The following is a 21472-nucleotide window of genomic DNA, read 5'->3' as shown; positions in this document are numbered from 1 at the left end:
GAGGTGCCCACAATAGCAACGGCTGTTGCTATGTTCTTCGGGCTCACCTATGTTCTCAACATAAAATATCCCAAAAATCTGCACTATACCCTTGAGTTTGTGCAAAAGGTCCTGATGAAGCTTGGTGGAAAAAAGATGTCCCCAAAAATTCATAGGCTGAGTACCCAGCTTGGCAGCCAAGAGTAGGCACAGTAGAGTTCCACTGTTAGGCCTGATTTAATGGCATTTCTACAACCAAGACTTTGTACCGTTTTATCTGGGGTTGGTGTTTGAAACACTTGCACAACTACATTTCTGCTACAGTATGGACAAAAGAATCTGCCTAAGGTTTCACAGGCACAAGTGGGTATTGTGCTGGAGAGCACTGATTTGTTTATTGCAGCATTTTCTGACCAAGAGGATCAGGAGCTACCTCACTCGTTTGCAAGTTATGGAACTGAGGACGTTCACACACATCACTTTTGATTTTAAGGAATAATTCCTCTCTGACTGTATTACATTGCATTTTCAAATGGTCACTGTTCAGTGAGAAAAATGTTCCCAAATGCTGTTGGTTTACTTGAAAATGCATGTCTTCATTACTGTTTGTGTTTGAGATGTGATGGTTGAGAAGCACTGGTTTATGTTAATACAATGAGATGTTGCTGTTGTTGCTGTTGTTGTAATCAGGCCTAACAGTGGAACTCTACTGTGCCTACTCTTGGCTGCCAAGCTGGCAGCTTCATTTTCCTGCACACACAAAAAAACAAGAAATGAGGACAATTGGAAAGAACATTTCCTGAAGACAATGCATGCCAATGCTGAACATCATTGTTGAAGCAAAGTTGGTATATAGATATTGTTTGTGTTAGTGAGGGAGATGCCCTTACCTGGCAGTCTTTAATGAGATGATGAACAGGTTCACCCAGGTAGATCAAAGATTTGAAGATGCACTCTCTTCTAATTGTGATGTCCACGGTCTGAGGAAATATAGGTATTAATAAAAGCACATACACACCAACTATTCAACTATGGATCGCATTAAGAACCAATTCATGAATAGATACCTCATCTAAAACCTGCAAAGTTGCCTTGGTCAGCTCTTTCACACGCCCTCCCTTGCTCCTGATGACCTCCAGCAGTTTTGACGTGTGCTTGTCCAACTGCGCTAAGAACTTTGTCTCCAAGGGTACTGTTGTCACCCGCATGAACTCAGCATTAATCTGGAGAAACAATAACAGAGCACGCAGAAAGAACTTTTAAAAAGTGTATTAAATAAATTCTCCTCTGAAAAGACCTAAGTTTTTAAGGTTAAAAAAAAATCATCTTTCATGAATGCTCATGAACACCATTGGCATTAACAGATATATTAAGTCCCTCTCCTCTCAAAAATAGGCTTACAGTGCCTTGCATCTGAAAACATACCTCTTCCATCTGAAAAAGTGCTGGCCATCTTGTCAACATGTCTTCAATGCTTATGCACTATTTCTTGTCTACGGTATCCAAACGTCTTTGCCATCTTTTCTTTTATTGTTTGACGGTTGTTGTTTTTCTGTAGTTTACATTTCCACATACATGGATAACTGAGGAAAAATAAAAAGGCAGAGGAAAGGACGGTTTTAGGAGAGTGATCTAATTATCACAAATACACTCATGATATTGTACTCAGAACTTACTACAATAAGATGAGGGACTTCCAAACTGGTGGTTGCACAGCAGGAACACAGTGGATCTTGTGGCAGCTCTCCTTAAATTAAGAGAAAAAAACGTTTTAATGATGGATATTCTCAATGTTACATGAACTACATCTTAATACAGTTTAAAAATGACAAAACATTATTATGCCTTCTGTTCTTTTTAAATCGGATTTACTATGCCTATGAAATAAAATACCTGACAAAACATTATTTAAGTTGCTTCATTATTACACAGGTCAGTTTAGCTTTACCAAAACGAGAAAATACAGCACAGTAAGCAATAACACGTGCTAACGCCGTGTATAGTGTTAGCTAGCTAGTTAGCTACGCGCTAACGCCGTATATACGCTTTTCAGAATGTAAACGTCGACCGGAACACTGTGGCCATCTGCTCCCACCTCACCCGCCTCCCTCCCGAACGGCGAACCCCCTTCCCCCAGCGCCAACCCTAGCCGCACGATTAATTGCCCACAAAAGCAAACACTTAAGACACTTAAGACAGACACTTTGTCTGCGGGCTAACATTTTCGCCCAGTCATCTTTAAAAATCGGAATGACTTACCTTAACGTTACCAAAATGCCGTGGGGTCTGATATTTTTCACAACGTCCTCTGCAATGGAAGATTGAGGTGGAAATAAGTTTCCGCCAGAACTTTTTTAAAAATGCGCATGCGCGAATCAATCTCAATCTAATAAAAATGCTTTGATTAAAATAAAAAAAATCAGTTTGGTGCCTTGCTATCAGTTTACATTGTAGTGAAGTAAAATATTCGATTAAACCCTAACCCATAAATAAAAAAGTTTAGTTTAATAGAGCAAAGTAATTTTTTTTATTCATTGGAATGAAAAAAAACACATTAAATGAACAACAGCTTTGTTACGCTTTTTTCAGTGCGTTTATCGTGGCTCTCTGACCGTGTCTGTAACCCAGACTGATTGTGGTTGCTGGACATTTATATCACTGGGGCTGGCTGGGGAAATTGTACAAACGCCATGTTTTTCTGTGATAACGACGCTTAATATCCTCTTAGTCGTAATGTGTTGAGGTTTTGTTCCCTCACCTTCTTCCTCCCTCGTCTGAATAGTCTTAACGCCACGTTTTGTTACCCGCTTATGAAGAACGTGCGAGACGCCATGAAAGTGTCTGGCGTGCGGAGGCGTTTAGATAAGGGATTCACTCCACACCCAAACAAAGACTTGCACCGCTCTGCGCGTATTGTGAGCAAGCCATGAGTCCAAGTGTGTGTTTGTGGTGTAAGGGGAGCCCCGGATTCAAGTGACAATCTGCTGTCAGAGTGTGTGTGTGTGTGTGTGTGTGTGTGTGTGTGGTGGATAGGGGACATCTTGCTGTATCATTTAGAAAGATGATCCTCGCTAAAGATGAGTGGGTTAACAGGAACCAATAATTGGTTTAGCAGGATCATATTGACGGTAGTTCCGGCTCCGCCGCGAGGAAGAGAAATGTCCACGTTGAGATGCATTGAAAAGCTCCTGCCTTTTTGTTGTCGTTGTTGTCGTTGTTGTTGTTATTTTATTTTACGCTGCGAAGGCATGCGCCGTGAAGATGGACTCTTTCCGTTTACCTTTACGCCTTTTTAGGTTTTGATTTGTGGATCCGAGATGAAGCCGAGTTGTGTTTGTACTCGCGTCATCACTTTTAATGTCTGATTCAAAACCCAAGCTGTCATGTATTATTCAGGGAGTTTTTCGTCTTTTCTCCAAAGCACTTTAGCGCTGCACCTCGGCTTGCTGCAGGCTTCGGGAGCCGCGCAGTTCAGAGGAGGGTCTATGATTCAGTGCTGTATATTTCTCCCCCCCCCTCATTGTTGACTCAAAGTGACATTTATGGGACACCCTGATGAAGCAATTCTTCCTGCTGCTCAGACCTGGCCGGCATCTTCAACAGATTTTGTCATTCATATGTATCCCAGGCTGCGAGGCCGAGATAGAAAGAAGTGTCTTTGTTAATATGTGGGCTTACTCCTTTGGCCTACCTGCGCGGCGGAATAATAATACCAGAGGATGAACGGCCGTCCAGGCGTTCATCTCTTCAGCCATTGAACTCATAGCATTGTTTATTACAGGCACAACATGCTAAACTGCCCGCTCTCGGGAGAGACGAGCACAGAGAGAGAAAGGGGCGGAAACACTGCCCTTATATGGAAGTGGTGCTATTGATATCACATGACTCCAGGCCAGTTACAGTTACATGCATCCATACACTCTTAACAGTCTTTAACACGGGTGGGGGGGCTCTCGGGAGCGTTGTGAGAGTGTTGTCCCCCCACTCTTAACCAAACGTACTCCTCGCCTGACTGTGGAATTCTAACAAAGACACAGACCTGTGAGAGTGAGGGATGCAGAGGCAGGCTTCCCTCTCTCCGTTCTGTCTGTTTCCTGTTTTCATGGGAGGGACACGGAGACAAACCCATTCGTCAGAAACGGACGGGGAGTGAAAAAGGAAGACGAGACTGAGAAGCCAACCTCCTCTCTGTGACGTTTCATTTAGCACACGAGAACCGAAAGGAGAACAACGCTTGTTTATTATAATGAACCAGAGATGCTTATGTTGAATAGACGGTGAGAAAACAAGATGCATGTTTATAGTGAGTTGGATTTGACTTCCGAGTCAGCGCTTGTCGCAATGCAAAATTGTGCAGGACACATTGGGAATATTCTGTATGTTTTCACACAGCCGCATTCGGATTTGGTCGAAATTAGTATTTTTTTTCTTCCCGATAACTCATCTTTTCGCCACGCCACAATTTCCTTGTGAACGCGAGTGAGTCAGAAGAGAAAAAGCCACTTCAGACATAAACTCATGAGCACACTTGATTAACAAGTGGATTAACTATGCTCGTTTCATGGGATGATGTACCTCAAAGCACTTCAAAGGCCACGCCGAGTGCCCACGAGCTGCAGTAATGAGGGCTTCTTCTGCACAACGGCGAATTTGGTGGCCCGCCGATTCATGTGAACCTGATCATTTTCTCATTTTGTGTGCGCTGGCTTTTTTTTCTCTCTGCTGGCTGCTGCTCAGATTTCTCTTGTTACCCCTCACACATTTTTTAGATTCAATTTTCTAAGTGCCGTACCTCCGTCCCCCTGAGAAGCACCGCGCGTCTTCTCTCTGGTCTCCAGTCGAGAGGAGCGCTCACACGTTCCGCTCTCCCTTCTCTCCCTCTCTGCATTTTTATTATTTTAATCTGGCAAGCACATGAGAGATAGTAATCTACACTTCAATTACATCGCACAAGTCATCAGATGCTATCTGGCGCAGGTGATAGAATGTGCTCTGAGGCAGCCCAGCGCCACTGTGAAACAGCCCCTAGAGAGCCACAGTCTCAGCGTGTGTGCATTAGAGCATGGATCGGGTCGACTTTTTCTGTCCGAGTCCGACCGGAGTCAATGCCTCAACTGTTCATAATAATGACACATTCACGAACGTTTTTTTAAAAATAAATAGCCTGCCTTTATTAAACTCAGGCATCAACAGATAAATATACTCGCTCAAACAAACAAGCGCTGTTAAACGCACGAGCACGTTGAAAATAAATTATAAACAATGCAAAGACGGAGAAATAGAATACACACGACACAAAACTATGTACATTTTAAATATGGAATGTTCATATTTACCCGAACCCGGCGGATACCGACGGGTCGGGCCGGGTATAGTGTGCATCATGTGTGAGTTCCATCTATCCGTGGTGTGTGTGTGTGTGTGTGTGTGTGTGTGTGTGTGTGTGTGTGTGTGTGTGTGTGTGTGTGTGTGTGTGTGTGTGTGTGTGTGTGTGTGTGTGTGTGTGTGTGTGAGCTGCAGGAACAGAAAGGCCGACAGACTGAGAGAGAGAGACTCTGGTAACTATCAGTATAACACACGTATTTGCCAGCAGGGCACAGTATTTAACCTCGGTTTGTCATTGCACTGATTGTTATCGTTAGATTAATTCAGTTTGAAATGAGCGGACTGTGTTGTAATAAGAGAATGGATTTTGTGCATCGTTTATCATCCGAGTTCCTCATTGTAACCAGCAGAGGGCTAATACACACGTGTTTTAAGCTATTTGTCTACAAGGCAACCGCTTGTCCCCTATTAGATTCAGCCAGAACTTTTCTGTTAAAAAGACATTTTAATGCCACTCACAATATGAGGTTTTAAAAAAAGAAGTTGATCATATCATTTTAAAATGGTGTTTTTCGTATCAGCCGTCACAACTCTTAGTATGTCCAGAAAACATATACCCAGATAGCAATGAGTCGGCGGGCCGCCGGCGGTTCGCCAGAGATCGTAGCAGCGGCAGAATGGCGTAATGGCAAACACGTTTGCTGGCGGACCGCCTTCCTTTCGCGGACGGACAGCAGGTCAACCGCCGTTCCGCCGCAGTTATAACAAAGGCAGCTTTACCGCGGCCCGCCGGAGGCAAACGCTATTTTGGAGCGATCCGATATATTTATTTATTTATTTATTTATTTTATATATCGAGATATATATATAATAAATAAATAAATATATATATATATCGATATATATATATTTATTTATTTATATAAATAAAATGTTTCTAGCATGCAGTTTATCTAGAATAATGATTGATCAAACCAGACAAATTTCCATTTGAGGTTTTAATTCCACATTTCAGTACAGTATTGAAACAAGATGTGTCAGCAAACTGAAATATAAATAAAAAAGAAAACAAAAAAGATATATATATTCATAAAATATACACACACACAGAACATGCTGGGGTGTCAGTAGTTTAGACAAGCCTAGGTTTAAGAAGTCGGCTGTAGGTCCCTCACATCTACTTAAGAGAATATCTAACTTACTTTGAACAATGGTCTTCAGGAACAGGTCTTTAAAACAAGCTTTAGCCCCTACACCAGTCCAAGTTGTAGAAATTGAAAGGCGATTTGAGAAGATACTCTGAAGCATTCTCCAAACGGTTGTCTTCAGGTCCTTCCCACATTGATGGCCAAAAACCGGAGCTGAAAATCCCCAAAAATGCTCCAAATTACATTTTGCTGAAGCTTCTCATACATAAATATCAAATGTCACAGGCTGTGAATTCAGACTGTCGAATATGCAGTGTACAATCTTAATTTTACTTTAGATTAACCTACAGCGTTAGAAACTATAGCAGCACACTTAAAAATGGTTCCTGGAGCTCGCTATCCTGCCTCAAGCTGCTGTCGAGCAACGCCAAATCTTCCTGAGTGTTTATGGGGAGTAAAAGACCACCTTGCAGGGATAACTCTCCAACAGACACATTGGCACTGAAATGTTGCAGCAATGTGTCCATTTTGTTTTCCATGCTACGCACAACATCGCCAAACTCTACAAGACGTCGCAGCATTAGGGTCTGATCTGCACCTAAAGGGATTCCCAAAATAAAAGAACATAGTCAGTCGTGGTCCCTCAGCTACTAAACTATGATATTTACATCTTGCTATACAACATGTACAGGTGGCCCCAGGGGGAATTGATCAAACAAACACAGGTGTTTGCAAGTCGTACCTGATTGCCCAGTGCGAGCAAACGTCTTGATCATTGTCCCAACTTGCTTCACCTGCTCTTGAAGTGAGCTGCAGTCATCCGAAGCGGCTCGTGCATTGCTTCCCCTCCAGGCTTGGTTCTCCTCCCTCTGGGCTTGGATCTCCGTCTGGAGTCTCTGGAAATCTACATAACAAAAAAACGGGATTCTGCAGGGTTTAGTCAGTCAAATGTATGACTAAGATCATTATATAACCACTATATTATGAGATATAGATCAAGAATATACCTTCGTAGCTGGAAACTTGCTGTACACATGATTTCCAGGGATTCCAAGGGCCCATTACCGAGTGTTGACTTTCTTCTATTGATAAATTGACAAGTCATTGCATATATTTACTGAATTGGACCTTTCATCCAGGGCAGTCAAGTGACCTAATGAAGAACAGATTATGCACACACCAAACATTTTACATACCAGCTCTGAAGTCTACAGATGGCTCAACGTTTTCGTGGTCTAGCCCGAATGAAACTTCTGGAGCATCGGACAGCACGGAAAACTGGGAACACTTTTTTCAAAACTCAGCACAACTGGTGCATCCGGAAGAGTAGACTCCTCTTCATCAGAAGAATTCACAGAATTACAAATCTGTTTGTTAGAAAACACCAAAAGTTAGCCGGTGGGTGTGGGCTGGTGAGGTCGTTTTTTTGTGTGCAGATAAACAGACGGCACTTCGAAACTTGGCAAAACAACTATATTTAAGAAGGGTTTGACTTCATATTACATTTGAACTTTTTTTTCTTCATAATAACTACAATGGCATTAGCCCGGCGCCCCCCGCGCTCGGAATGAACCGTGTATCTACAATTTACACTACTGATTAAAACCCATTTGTATTAAATGCTGAGGTGATTACTACCAGACAGCATATTTTATGAGTAAACTGAAAAGAATATAAACATATTATCGCGTCAAAGGAAAAATGTACTTACCTAAATGATGGTAGTCGACGTCGCTGACTTCAGACTTCAGGCTGTAGCAACTTCGAGTAGAACCAAGTAGGAGACACGCCACTTGTTTGCAACACGTGTTTTTAAGAAAAATACGTCACGGTAAAGATGGCGATTGTATGCACATCTACTGCCCCTCCCACTGGAAAGCCAATCATCTGCTTCTTAACAAGCCGGGAAAAATTTTGGCCTACGGACAAGTTTATGAGCCGTTTCCGCTTTACATCCTAAACTCCGCCCATTTTCCGCAATCCACTTCCGTTCTGGCGCGCTGGGTTGTTTTGCTAGCTAGCTGTTCCACTGACGGTCGCGCACAGAACAGAACCCTTGCGCAAGCGTAGTAACAGTATAACCTGTGGGGGAAAAAGGCGATTTAAACCTTGTTTTGGGGAAAAGTCACCACCGTCTTAGCCCCGCCCGAAAGACTTCTGAACACAAAAAAACACTGCAGTTCCTTCTATGCGTTTTAAAATGTCTTAAACATTTCTACAGGTTGCTAATTAATATTTAACTGATAAAGGCAAAATAAATAAAACATTGAGGTTTGAAAAAAATAAAGACAATGCAATTTCCTGGAATGGCATGAATAAGAGCTTGAGTCCTTCACGTCAAAAAGATTTTGAGAGTATTTCAAAGCGGCTTGCCGCCAGCCGGTCACGGTCCTTTAGACAGAGGCAACCGCCAGAGAAAATGAAGCGAGCGGACCGCCGGCAAACCGCCGGCGGCATCTCACTAGGAATGTGAGTGACGTAATCGGCGGTAAACATTGTCTCCCCGCCAGCGGGACGCACCTATAGCCGACAGTTTAGCGCTGGCGGTAAATAGAAGCCGTGCCGATGTTTTTTGCTATCTGGGTATAAATATATGATTGTGTGTTCCTCTTCTCTGTGCTGTGTCCTTCCTGTCTTCATCTTTTCATCACTTCTTTTTAAAGGTAAGTGCGCTTATCAAATCCCACATCAGACTGATGGATAAACCGCCGCGGTTTGAAATGCATCAACTACACAGTGCACAGATTCACTACAGCACTGTGATTGTTGATGTGTGTTTCTTGTTCTGGCGGTTGCCGAACAGTTTGAAGTTCTGTTCATTTTAGATCTGACATTAGGGGTGTAACGATTCATTTTAACAACGATTCGATTTGAATCGCGATTCATGCTTGCTGATGCGATTCATGGACGATCTGGGTTAATTTAAAACAATTAGATTTGATTTGATTCAGTAAGTTAAAATCGATTCAGTAACTTTACTGGACAGTGCAGGCAAAGTTTCTGAGATCCCTGTTGTTTCTTGTAAGGAAATCAGGTTTAAATTAATTATGGATATCATAAACAAGCAAACAACAATTAATGGCAAATGTATTAACCCTTTATTTGAATCAAGTGCCATTTTCAATGTAAACATTACACAATAATTACACAATGTTTGGATCAATTTACAGAACCCCGGATTTTCAACCACATTGTAGGGTCGCACGTCTTTACAGCTAAACTTGGCAATTGTTACTGTGATGTTGAGTTTACCCAATGGACTCTCCCACAAGACAAGGTCTCTGATGATTTTAACCCTCTGGGGATCGAGTCTTTCCTCTCGGTGGCTAATAAGAAGTTCAACCTCTTCCGGCCTCTCCAATTCTTCAAGTTTGACTTCTGGGAAGAATTTTCTCAACTTCTCAGGTTCAATGACTTTATGCACTCCGGCGATTTCATCCAGGCCTTAGCAGACCATTTCATGAGCTCTCTGGGTTCCATTTGGTGTCTTGACTCTGACTTTGAGCAGATACCTTTGTGTGTTCACTTCTATAGCCATACCTCCAACACCATGCACAACTAAAGTTATCTTCTCATGCCTTAACATTAGTCTTTTTGCAGCCTTATGGGTAAGGTAATTTGTATAAGAAGAAGGTCAATTAGAGTCCCAATCTTCTGCCCTGCGTTTGCAGTGATGTGGTGGAAGATTTTGCACAGACAATCGTTAAGTAAGAAACCAAGGCTCTGAGTCAAGTATGTCTTTTCTCCGTTTATTTCCTTGCAAGGGAAAAAGGGTCACAACAGCTAAGTGGTCAGTAGACTGTCAAGAACCTCCTTTTCCTCCCAACACATCGAGGCAGTTCTTATACCTAAGTTTAGATATCGGTGGCGTCAACAGAAACCGTTGACCATCTTGGTGAGTATCTACAGCCAGGGTACTGGGAACATCTTATCCATGTAAGACACGTCAGTTCTTTGACCGTGTCCTTGCTCTCCCAACATGCTAAAACAAAGGTGGTCATACACATAACAAACACTTTGTTCAATCTCTACAGCTATGACGCTGGAAACATCTAATCCAAGTGGGAGACATCAGTTCTTATGTCAGGGCCTTTGTGATCTAAGCACTTGCAACTAATACTGGTTATACAAATGAAGCATTTAAAAGGGTCACATATCATTTTCCCATTACGGTGACTTGCATCAACATCATGATGACAGGAAGTTCAGAGAGTCCATTTCTCTGCAGTAGCTCAGACTGGCCCGACGAATCCAGTGTCACTGCGGTGGTGAAAGCCTTCCGGCCGCAATCTGCAATTTCCGGGGAAAGTTCAGACAAGATCTCCTCTTGTTCCTCAGTTAGTTTGCTTCCACTCCTTCTCTCTTCCCCTCTTTTGACTTCTACTTTCGGGCAGAGGAAAAAGTGGTGGTCCGGGGCACCACCTTCCCTTCTACAGTCTTTATTTCTGCATAGGAAAGTGTCTCTGCAGTACCCCTTTTCATCATGGCATCCAAGACATTTTCTGCAGCCTCCCAGCCTTCTTAATACAGCTCTCTTTTCAGGTAGTCCTTTGAACTTTCTGCAGAAGAAGACTTTGTTGTTGTGCCCACTATCACCACAGACACCACATACCTCATCAAGCTCTTCTTTCTTTATAGTTTTTGTTGAAGCAATCTTTCTGTCACACCTTTTGTCTAAATGATCTGCTTTCTCCCCCTTCTCAACAGTTCTGAGCTGTTCGAGTCTCTCTAGTATTTCTTCTTGGCTTTTCAGGAACTTCAAGAGCATGACAAAGTGGTTGTCTGATGTAACGTTGTTTCTAGGTTCAACCATGAATATCACCCAGTCTCTTTCAATAAAGTCAGGCAACTTGCTTTCAATGGTTTTAATTACAAGTGGGTTCTGTATGGCTCCAGAGTATCCTAATTCTGTGAGATCTGCTAGGGCCTTCTCCACGGTCTGAATGAGGTCAATGACCTTCTCCAACTCTTCCAGGATCTCCACTATGATGGTTGACTTGTTGCCATATCTATTCTCCAGCACTCTGAATATGTCATTGGCAGTGGTGTAGGTTGAAAGCCTGAGGTCTCTTGAGATTTTGTCATCCACACTCTCCATGAGTTGAATTTTCTTAACTTCAGTTGATCCGGAGGACTCTCCCTGCTTTTGCAGGCTTTCCCAGTCTTTCCTCCATCTGTGAAATTCTCTCTTGCTTCCATAGAAGATCGGTAGAGAGGTTGGCTTGATTTTAATTATTGGTGTAGATGTTGCCAGTTGGGGTAGTGGTTTCACTCCTGTCCCATGCTCATTGATTGTCCGTGCAATGGCAAATTCAGCATTCCTTAACTCAAGCCTGTAGTAGGATGCTCTTACGTCTTTGACTCTTCCATCAAATTCGTCCTTTAATTCTAGAGGGATCCATCTCTCCCATGTCGATATTGTTGAGATGGCCTATTTTGTTCTTTTGTCCAAGAGAGCGAGATGCACTTCACAGCCCTCTAAATTGGCACTTTCCACAGGTACATTTGCCGCTTTATCGTTGGCTTTCTGCTTCCAGGATTGCCGAAAGAAGTTCACTCCTACCATACCTTGACCACAGGTTTGTTTGGACAATGTCTCTCACTTCCGACAACTTTGTTTCCACGTTCATTTACTGATCGATCAATGTTGGCCTCTTGCTGTTCATCAAGACCTGCTTCCTTATCCTCAGTCTTAATGTCAGCCTCTAGTCCAATCCTATAGTCATCATTGGCCTCGAGCATCTTTCTGAAACAGTCTGAAAGCTTAGTGAATTCCTCCCTTAACTCCACTTGAAGCATGCTGTTTGCTCCTCTCGAAATGAAGTTGGCTTGTCTAGTAAAGCTGCTTTTTGCAGTGGTCCGCTCCCTTTTGAGCTGCTCGTCCGACTTCCCCAGGACATCTTCCGCCATCTTGACTCCTCTGCGTCAACAGCTTGTTTCTGGTTCTGAAGCCGTTTATCTTCAGGGCCAGGCCGCTCCGCGTGGTTTACAACTGTCAAGTTATGTCCAGCTCACAATCCAAAGGACTCAAGGACAACTCAAAGTTTCTGTCTCAATCACTTTTATTTAGTTTTTCTTTTGCCTTTGTCCATTGATTTGCCATTTCAGAGTTAGGTTGTAAACCTTTAAAGACAAAGAACATAAATTACCTTTCAAAATTAAACATTCACATTAAACATTCCCAAATTAAGTTTTTAACTGGGTTTACATTTAAATAAACATCTTATGCTTTCAAATTTAATGAGATATTTTAGCAAATCCTGACAATTAACTTGATACTGCAATGATTCACCCTAATCTACTCTTGTTACCCATGCTTTAAACATAAATCAGCATTTTAAACAAAAGTAAATAAAATCTCACCGACCATTGGCGTCTTTGGACCGAACCATAGAGTAGGGCCGACAGGCCACTGTATGAGAATCGAGCTTTGAGGCGGGAGGAGATGGCGCTCTGCGGGCCCGGCCATTTCCTCCCATCAGCGAGTCGGTGACGTGAGGCTGCCAGCGAGGCCGTTGCTCAGGTAGGGACGGAGCTGGGCCATGTGCCTTGCCTCTCTCTTCTCCCGCGGAAAACAGCAGCTGGAGAACCTCGGCTGCTCTCGGCCCATTAGGCAACACTTCACGCAAGACAATAGATGTGCGATTCACTCTGAGGTACTTTGTTGTCTATCTCGGACATCTGGAGTCTTTGACTTGACCTTTTTTCGAGAGTTTTGATCCCTTTTTACAAAAAACTTCCCTTTTTACTTAAACTTGATGATGTAATCGCCAGATGTTAAAGAGTGAGGTCATGTATTTATTGTCCTATTTATTGAGGAGTGTGGCAACCAAATGGCTCAGATCTAAAAAAAAAAGAAAAAAAGAAGCTACTTCTGCTTTTAATCAGCAGTTTTATTGAAACTGTTGTGCACACCTCCAGTCTGTTTCAGGGGATGAGGTGGCAATAAAAAATGCGTTCGCTCTGTCTTTGTTTGTGCGTTACCCGTTGATAACAGCCCCTTGATGTTTAAATATCTAACCGAATAAGAAAATGTAAATATTTTCTACTACATCTTGAGCGGGACTGCACGCGGCGAAGGTCTCCAAAGCACTCTGCTGTCTGAATGACTGGTTATTGACAGACCTTTGGTGTCGTGAGAATCACATCTTGTTTGAATCTCTGGCAAATGTGATCCTCTCTGATGCTTCTATTTGAACTTATTTTGATGTCCCTGAGCATTAAGGGAAGTGACAGCTTACAAATAAATCCATAATTATCGCATCTAAAAGCCGCCATCCCAAACTTTATTTGCATACCCAACACTTGGAGGAATGTGGGTAATAAACCCTGAGGGGTCTTCCAGACTCTGGCAAAGTCATCTCATCAGCCTTTGAGTCTTCTCTCAGAAGCCAGCGAAAAGGGAAAGGCAGACTGGAATGAGACAATACTGCTCCGTTAAAAAGGCTACAGTAAATGGGCGGCACTAGGTGAGGTACAGCAGAGCACAAAAGGAAACCGAAGGACAAGATTGTTCCCATTGTGTTTCCACTGTGTATTTCCCCACAGAGCTCGGGTCTGCCGAGGCCCTGCGGGCTTCATTTCATCCTTTCAAAACCCAACATATTTCTTTGAGTGTCCTGAATATAGGAGCACAATGACTGCCTGTAGAATTCCATCTTAATTCTACCTGTGAACACAAAGGACTAATCACAGCCATCACAAAGGGGCCGTTCCTGCAGCCCAGCGTGCGATAGGACGGGCGGCTCCGGCCGAGCATAAAGGCCCGGCCTCTCCAGAGAGCCGGCAGGCCGGGAGAAGCAGTCAAATGGGAAGCCGAATGAGGCCGGGAGACACCCCGAGATTATGTCTCGTCCACCGCGCCGGCAGAACGCAAACCTGTAGGACCAGACATCCATCAGAGGAGGTCAGGCTCGGGGCTGAGGCAATAGAAGAGTAAGAATTTCAGAACATATGATGAGAATAAGAAATGTTCAACATCGTAGATTACAAAGCACGTGCTTGATGTTTTGAGGGATTTTCTTCTCATTGAACGGATTATTCACTACGGGCTCTTAATCAAAAGTTTGCAAAGTATTGCTTTGAAAATACGAAACATTTGATTTATTTATGTCCCCCCCCCCCCGCAACCTCCTTCCTGCACATCCTGCTTGATGCTGCGTTTGGTTCTCATTAAAAAGCCCTAAAGTGCATTCATCTAGAAGGCGAGAGGGAACCAAAAACCTGTGTTTTGGCATGTTGCACAATAAAAGTGGGGGAATGTTTCCACTTGAGTCTGTGGCTCAGCCTCCCCACCTCCCCAAAAGGTTCAGGTATAAAGCTCTAAAGCCTAATCGGCTGCTTGGCCTTAATTAGCCGGTCTTGTTTGCATGGCTGCCATTAGGAATTCAAAAAGGGTGGAGTGATAGCTGACACGTCCCCCTTACTCCCCTCTCTCCAGAATCCTCCCCTCTCATTCATCTCATCTTCATTTCCCCAGATCCCGTTCTTAAAGTTTTATTTAGGGTGTCATTTATTTAACAAGGGATTATTTATTTAGCGCATCAAATCATTCTGGAATGAATATTTATATATTTGTGAGGGTTTTAAATTTTATAGTTTTAATCTTTGAGTCCTGTTGTTGAATGTCGAGGGGAATAACAAGACTGCTTTCAAAGTGAAATGTCATATGGATATGTTTCTGACTTAATTGGTTTGAATCTATTATCAGGCTGCGTGCTCTGATCACAGTTTAATTGGAGGTATACCATCAAGGAAGGGCTTTAGCGGTGGCTAATGATATTTCATTTGATTGATGATTTTAATTTGAATGGCGATTGAATGATTCATAGTCCGAGATGGCCTTTAAAAAGACTCGGCAGTGACGTGACCTCATGTCAGCTGCTCTAATGCACTCACAGACTCCTACTTGACTAAATTCCATTAATCCTCAAAGAAGCTTATAGCCAGTTTTTGCCCTGATGCTCACTCTTTCTTTCTGCAGCTTGTTTTACACAGACACCATTGTGTGAAAAGAGGGTGAGCATTTACAGGCTTGTGTCCCCAGGACTTTAACCGCTCCTCCACCACTGGTTCCGTATGACGGTGCACGACGGAGGCCCGAGCAGGACCGAGATCTTACCCGACTCGTGGAGAGACTCGTACCGAGTTTAAACTTATTGGGCCTTTCGAAAAGTCTTATTGACAGCAGCAAGCGGTCAGAGAAAACAGAGAGAGTGCCTCTCACCCCACCTGCCTCCTCTCCTCTTCAGTCTTAATGACTAACCAGAATGAGGAGCGGAGTGGAGGAAGAGCCTGATTTGTTCTGTATGCTAAATATGGCCTGTAATCTTTATTCCTCTGAGTGCCTTATTAAAAGTGAAAGGAAGATGAAATCCCACCAGCCAGCCCATCCTTTCTGCTGTTTATTAGAGGGGCTTTTCCTCAGTTAATATGGAGGTTATGGTAACCTTAGTGGTGATAGATGAATCTTGTGATTTCAGGTAATGATAGCAATGATTGATTCCCACCTGAACCCCAGAGGTGTAATCTACCAGGATGGAAGAGATAAAGCGGCAGGCAGCATGTGAGAGACGCACAGAGAGGCAGATTCCATACAACAGGGCTGTTTGTCATCCAGCAGACAACAGCGGCCTGTCAGAATTATTATGTTTCCCCCTCGTCTCTAATTCATCATTCATTAACTGCTTCTCACTCCCCCCCACAAATCCATCTCTATTTATTAGTTTTATCACCAAGGTTAGGATGAAAAATACCTGCGTGCTAATTTTTGATTCGGCAGGAAGATTCATGTGATTTTTGACTGCAAGTGTGTCGTGTCAGTCAGATGTGATTTGATATTCCAAGTGAGCTTTGTCCCACTGTTGTAGTTTGCTGTCTTCTGGATGTGGCATATAGTTGCTATCACTTTTTTTGTTAGACTCCAGTAATTTATTTAGAATAATGCTGGGGTAGCTTTTAAACTACAATAAGATTCCACAACGTACACTAAAATGGAGGAGAAAACAAAAATAACATTTTTGAAGAATCCATGCAGTAATAATTACAGCAGAGCACGATTTGCATAGTTTCGGTTTCCTGCCCTTTCCATGCAGCTGAAAAGATTCCTACTCTGGAATTTCTATCATTATGTAATCAGCACATTTTTTTGCCTCTATTTGCATTGGGGTGCTTGTGTTGTTTGCACTAATGAAGCTCAAAGACAAGTGGAGTCCTAGATTTCTTTCTTTAAGTTTCACACCTTTCCCGTTGTAGGGCTGCACACTATTATAGTCCATTAGCAGGTAATTAATGACTCTCATTTGTGTAACTGTTATTAAGTGCTTTGAAAGATTGTTTGTGTTCAGATGAAATGAAACTCATCCCAGAAGCCATCCATTGTGGCTGATGGATTAAAAGAGCAACAAAGCTCTTTGAAAAATGATATTTTATCAACGGTAATTTTTCACCGTACCTCAGGGGCAGCGATGACAGGAAAACACTGCAGTCCTCCTTCATGTTGATATCCTTTTTTTAGTCAAGCTACCAGGGGAGTACGCTAAGTGTGATTTATTCATCCCTTGACCAGTAAAGGTGTCAGCCAGGTGAAAATGGATGCTGGGAGAGTATTGACAGGAGAAATAACAGTGCAGTTGTCCTGCTTTGTCACGGCGTGCAGGGGGCGGGCCGGGGAGGGGCTCTTCACATCTGTCTGACTCTCATACCGAGTACCTTCAAAATCTTTTCTCTCGTGATTTTTTTATTTGCCATCAGAGAACAGTAATTAAATGGACCACTTTTTCTGTTGCTCCTAACTTTTGTATGTACTATAATTTCCATATTTTCTTTTTGCTTGTATCCTGAAGTGCATTGGCTAAATCGCAGGAATCTGATTTCCCACCTGAGACGAGCAATTTGTCTTGTGAACAAACATCCAGCCTTTCTGGAGAAAAAGCTGTGTAACACGGGCACTGGCGTTCCACAGCACCAGCTGGAAGCGCATTTCCTTGGGATTTGTATTTAGCATTTGCTATGCTACTTATAAAATATTTAATAAATAATGTGAATATATTAGATGGGGAGAGAACTGTCGCCAGTCTTTCCATATGCACTGCCATAGCAACAAGATGTTCCGCCTTTATCTGTTTAGGGCCCATGATTCTTAAACTGTTCATTGCCCACGTTTCCTTTTTTAATCAGAGTGTGTTTGGGATCCCCTGCAGCAGGCATCTAGATAAAAGGATTAACTCTGCCTCTACTAGTTAACCACGTTTAGACTTTGCCAGGCAGGCCCTCAAAATGAAAATAGATGGATTTTGAAAGCCTACATCAATGTGTTTTGATTGTGTGTTATCAAGTATCATGTGGCAATATATTTATCAATTTCTTCTCAACAATGATTTCAGGAAACCAGCGTTTAGTTAACTTTATACATTTAAATGTGTTTAATGTTAATAATATCAATACTATTTTCATTTATTCTAGCTCTCTAAAATATACATTTTTTCAATTAAGTCTTTGTCACTCTCTTAATATTTATTTTATCTGTTATTGAATCCCTGTTAGAAAATCATTGTTTCAAAGGAGTAAAAAAAAAGATAGATGTTTTCTCTGTGCTGAAACAGTGGTCCAACTTTTAAAAAACACAGCAAGCCTTGTTTAAGGTGGCAGCAGAAATCTTGCTAGTGGAGAAGATCCACATGTTTTCATTACTGGTTCTGATCCAGCAGGCCTTGTTGGAATCTGCAGGCATTATGCCGACCGGGTAACGCAGAGTTGCCGGGCAGAGCCGGCTCCTTTGTCAGTGCTGTTAGCATTAGCCAGAGATTTGCATATATTTCTCTTGGAAGCATTAAAGGAATACAAAAAAAAGACAAATTCACTATTGAAAGTCTCCCCAGCAAGATTAAAAGAGTCCCATTCGAAATGTACGACTGCTCATGTAGTTTTTATTTCATTTTTCTCTCCAACAGCCCCCCCCCCCCACCTCCACCTTCTTTTGTTTGAAACTTTGATTATTCGCCAGGTTGGCGAAAAAATAAAAGAATTAAATTGTTAAAATGAAAATCACAGCTGACATCTTTTTTAGTATTACTTTATTTTATAATACACTTTATGGCAATACCTATCTCTTTTCCCTCCATGTATCTCTATAGAACACACACTCATATTGATTTTATATTTACACATGCGTTATGTTTTTTTTCTTTCTGTTGGGATAAGTGCTAGAGGATGAACAAATAAATAACAACAAAAAGTTTCCACAAAGTAACAATAATGCATAACATTAATTAGTTTTGTTTTGATTCATTTTACGTCCCTTAAACATTAATGTTTGGTTCTTTTAACGTTATTTTCTGCATCGGTACCACACAGCCGCCTGAACGAGACCATGTGCACAGCAGCCGCGGAGGAAGTGCCCACAATGCTTATCGCTCTGACCTGAATTCTGTGACGACAGACAATTTTACAAACAGCTGGGGATCAATCAAAGCCCCCTTGAAATGTGCCACCTACCACTTTTACATTAGGAAGCATGCTGTTCAAAATGGAACATTTTTCACTTGTATTTGTGATAATTTTACAGGCAAAGTTGGTCTCCTCATGGGGCCCTTGAGTGCCAAATGCTTTACTCCTCCCCCCACTGCCACCTCCGCTCTCCTGCACCGTGGTGAAGGGGTGAGGTCTACTTTAAGTTGTCTCTAAGCCCGGGGATGCAGTCAACATGGGAAGCAAGACGTCGTCGTCAAAACACAAAGGGAGACGTGTGTTTCTCGAGCACTGCCATGTCGTAAAGTTGCACCTTTTACTGTCTTTTAATGGTTTTGATATGTAGTTCCTTAACATGGTTCCCTGATGTTGCACCCAAAACTGTACTATTTTCTGACTAAACATTGGCCAACTTTACTTTGTCTGATTTGTTGTTGTTTTTTCAGATGGGTGTGGGTTTAAGAGGATCGGGAGAGGATGCTAATCCCAACACTCCAAATGACAAATAAATAAAGTAAAAGTAGCCTGAGAGAACCCAGAATCGTGCTCATCGGGTGTTGGTGATCTTGCACTCCCCAAATAAAGCAAGGCGGACATTTCCTCCTAGATGTCGTGCCATGTCTTGTGGCCTGATCAGTCGCATTCAAGTTGCTCCCAGACAAACAAAAAGTGTCGTACGAAGCATAGCGGCAGGATGAAACGGCCGTGTTGTTTCTGCGAGTTGTTTTAGCCAGCCGCTTTACTCCCCTGAACCCCCCATCTGGTGTTACGGAGCGTCAGTTCTCCTGAGTAATGTTGGACACCAGGTTAGCATCCAGACTCACTACATATGCTTCCAAAACTGATGCTGTTGGTCAGGTGAACATGCATTATAATCTACATTACATCGGATAATTGGCTTTTTGTGAGCCATTAATTTTGGCAGGTGAAGAGGCAGAGGGGGGGGAATAAATAATGTGGCTGTGTGACGCGGCGCTAAAGAACGGGCATCTTTCCAACCGCTCATTTCTAAATTTCTCATTTCTTAAAAGGCCAGCCCGGCCATTAATGCTGACTTTTATGGATCGGATCCTGTTGTACTTAATATACTAGTTCAGTTGTCCCTTTTATTCCTTGGCAGTGTCCTGTCGGCCTGTGATGTATTGCCCAAAAGAAGTGCGTGTAAAAGCCTTTTGCGAGACAGGATCCATAGAGTTTGCAGGCTAGATTTTGCAGTGCACATTATATAGAGCCAAGTGTAACATATTTGAATAACAACTTTTAAATTAGAAACATTTAAATTCAAAAATATGCTTTTGATTTTATTTAATTGTGAATACTTGTTAAACACTACAGCTAAAGACAGGATATATTAAAAAATTGATTAAAAAAAACTAAAACTTACTGTCAACCACAGATCTACTTGTAGACGTGCTTATTTTTCTTTTTATTGATTGATTCATGTTGCCCTGGTAGTTCACACATTTTAGTATTATCCTTTACAGCAAGGCTTAATTGATCTATATATAACGGGTAAATCAAATATTGTTCTTTTTTTTTTCCTCTTCAGTTTTTCACATATATGATTATATGATTTATATGTTTATTGTTCACACGATACATGTGCATGTCACGGTTAGACAGTATCTGCTTATTATATTACAATGAAGTAGTATAAAGTCAGGCTCACTATGTCTTACTCGTCTAATCGCATGAATGTCACAAACTTAAACTTCATTAACAATTATCTATTCGTAACTACTTTTAAAAGGAAACCAGTAGATAAGAAGTGGAGTGAAATCAAACATACTCTGAGTCACGATGTTTGACTTTCAATCATGGTCCACAGAGAAATGCGTATAGCATCTGCTGTAAAGATTTAAACAATGGGGGAAAAAATTACGTTAACAAAGAATGAAGAGAATAGATAATTTCATGGTTCAGAGAATGACTGTAATGTGTGAAGTAACTGAAGTAACTCAATGCTTTCCATTAGCACCAATGAAGATGCTACAGGATACACAATAATAGACTAATAATTTTCTTTTTTTTTTCTTTAATTAAAGAATCAGGAATCAGGAAACATTTATTACCAAAATATGTCAGACATCCAAGGAATTTGTCTTGGCGGTTGGTGTGTGACAGTAGACAGTGTAACAATAGGCAACAAGACAGCAGTGCACAAGTAATAAAATAAAGTAAAATGAAATGCTAATGCAATGGGTTAGTAGAATAAGGCTATGGGTTAGTATAAAACAAGAGAATAAAGTTAGAGTTACAAATTTAAAATAATAAAAAAAGTAAAAAAATAAATATTAAGCATAAAGTGCACTAGCGAACAAGTAACAAATTGACTAATGACGACAAAGTGAGAAATTAAAGTTAAAGTGGCATGTGCAGTATGAGGGGGAGGGACCGGTGGAGTGTTATAGTCAGGCAGTGGGGGACCGGGCTCTGTTGATGAGCCTGACTGCCGACGGGAAGAAACTGTTCGTGTGGCGGGAGGTCTTAGTCCTGATGGACCTCAGCCTCCTGCCAGATGGAAGGGGCACAAACAATTTTTGTCCGGGGTG

General features: G+C 42.0%; 1 protein-coding gene and 1 long non-coding RNA gene across 3 annotated transcripts in view; one reads left to right on the top strand and one right to left on the bottom strand.

The window, feature by feature from the left end:
* Nucleotides 1–21472, top strand: part of LOC120812655 (nuclear receptor ROR-alpha A-like) — a 197987-nt gene that overhangs the window by 57122 nt on the left and 119393 nt on the right. The gene's annotated exons all lie outside the window — the stretch shown is intronic.
* Nucleotides 832–2348, bottom strand: LOC120812656 (uncharacterized). Of its 2 annotated transcripts, XR_005710697.2 has the most exons (5): nt 2239–2348; nt 1656–1726; nt 1405–1562; nt 1047–1202; nt 832–959 (listed from the first exon to the last, which is right to left on the bottom strand). It is a non-coding gene; the product is annotated as an uncharacterized LOC120812656 (long non-coding RNA). The 2 variants fall into 2 exon arrangements; XR_005710696.2 differs by lacking the exon at nt 2239–2348 and having other exon boundaries at nt 834–959; nt 1656–1996.

The sequence above is a fragment of the Gasterosteus aculeatus genome, chromosome Y, assembly GCF_964276395.1.
Source record: "Gasterosteus aculeatus chromosome Y, fGasAcu3.hap1.1, whole genome shotgun sequence".
In the NCBI taxonomy this organism is placed as follows: domain Eukaryota; kingdom Metazoa; phylum Chordata; class Actinopteri; order Perciformes; family Gasterosteidae; genus Gasterosteus; species Gasterosteus aculeatus.
This window is presented reverse-complemented; position numbering and strand designations above follow the sequence as displayed.